We start from the raw sequence: 1,979 nt of genomic DNA, 5'->3' as shown, positions 1-1,979 counted from the left end.
CAACACTGCCAGATATTTTGAGCATCTCTGCAGTGATTCCTGATGGGCCGGGGGCTTTCCCGGTCTTCATACTCTTAATTGCTTTATGTACCCTGGTACTATCAACTCGGATAGCTGGTCCCTCTATTGGGTCGACATACGGCAGGCTCTCTTTCTCCCATTCATTCTCTTTATTAAGCAATCTATCGTAGTGGCATCTCCATACCTCTTTCTTTGCATCCTCATTTAATGCAAGCGTACCATCATCCATGCGAACACATTTCTCTCCTACAACATCACTATTCTCTCTCCTACACTGTCTTGCAACACGAAATACCTCGAGTCTTTGGTCCTCACGGCGCAGAACATTGGCAAATCTTTCCTTATCTGCTTCATATATATATATATATATATGTAGATAGATAGATAGATAGATAGACAGAGATATGTACATTTAGAAATATATATCCATATGCATGTACACACATACACACACAAATATATACACACACAAAAAGACACATGTGTGCGTATACATATTTCTTCTCATATATCTTTGTGGGTGTATATGAAGGTATATTTATATCTTTCACCATAAACTATTGGTCAAAGATATAAACACTGCCAAATCACTACATTCTTAATACACAACCCTCCAAGTTACATAACCAATGAGTGACCTGTTATAAATATGTGACAGACAACACTATTATTCAGAAATTCAACAGAACAGAAATGATAAAATGATGCCGCATGCTGAGAAGATGTCAGTTTACAAACAAATAAATGTTTGGCTAACCAAATCATGCATTCATGACTTAATCAACCTAGCCTTAATACTAACTCTACCTAAACCATATGACACTTCAGGTGATAAACGTTTCTGTTGTAATAAATGTTACATTAAAATTATATCTGTATACCACTATTATTTTAGTATTTATAACCAGTTTCATGCATCATAAAAATTGTCTCAATATATTTGTAAGACCCTGTATATCTATACTATATATAAAACAGAGATGTGTGTGTAATCGCTTATCACGTGAAAACGGCTGCACCATTTACTTCCATACTTGTGATGCATGAATAATTTGACCTCGGATAAATGTTAGGCTCTTCATTTGATTTTTTTTTATTAAAAATAAATAATATTGCTTTATATTTAAGATTCACTTCTTTAAAAAGGTTTCTCAATGTCAACTTCCGGTACAGACATGACAAAAACGGCGACGTCTCTCACTCTCTACTTTTAATGTTCGTTTTCTGTAAACAACTACGATCAATTACTGAAACACATATTTATGAAGTTCATAAATTTAAATATTCCGTACAAGATAGTTTTTAACGTGCTTTTATTTATACGATTTTTGGGCGTTCCATGTTCATCTCATTCATTCTTTGCAATGTTCTCTCTCTCGCTCTCTCTCTCTCTCTCTCATTCACACACTCCAGGTTTGATTTCGTTCCAAACTCGCACACTTCGTTAATTTCCGTAAATAAATTTTTTATTAATTTTTTGTATTTTGGCACCCCGTGTTCAGCTCTTTGTATTCGTAGTGAGTCACACACGCACATGTGTGTTTCTGTATGTGTGTGAGTGAAGGGGTGTGTTGTGATGTCTATGTACATACATAAATACATATGCATACATCTTTTCTGTGTGTATATCTGCACGTGTGTGTGTGAGAGAGACAGACAGACAGAGAGATGTTTCAGTGACTCTCTCTCTCTCACACACACACATACGTACAAGAAATGTATGACTATTTATGTATGTACGTATAATTGTCGACACACCCCTTCACTGGCTCTGTCTCTCTGTCTCTGTCTCATTCTGTCTGTCTGTCTGTCTCTCTCTCTCTCTCTCTCACACACACACAGCACACACGTGCATACACACGTGTGTCTTTGTAAATATGTTTGTATACATTTATGTATGTGTGTATTTGTAAGAGACAGAGTGTGAGTGAGTCAAGGGGTGTTTTGTCATATGCATC

General features: G+C 36.1%; 1 protein-coding gene across 4 annotated transcripts in view; it reads right to left on the bottom strand.

The window, feature by feature from the left end:
• Nucleotides 1–1,979, bottom strand: part of LOC106875477 (translin-associated factor X-interacting protein 1) — a 154,468-nt gene that overhangs the window by 107,453 nt on the left and 45,036 nt on the right. The window lies entirely within an intron of this gene.

The sequence above is a fragment of the Octopus bimaculoides genome, chromosome 4, assembly GCF_001194135.2.
Source record: "Octopus bimaculoides isolate UCB-OBI-ISO-001 chromosome 4, ASM119413v2, whole genome shotgun sequence".
Lineage (NCBI taxonomy): Eukaryota > Metazoa > Mollusca > Cephalopoda > Octopoda > Octopodidae > Octopus > Octopus bimaculoides.
This window is presented reverse-complemented; position numbering and strand designations above follow the sequence as displayed.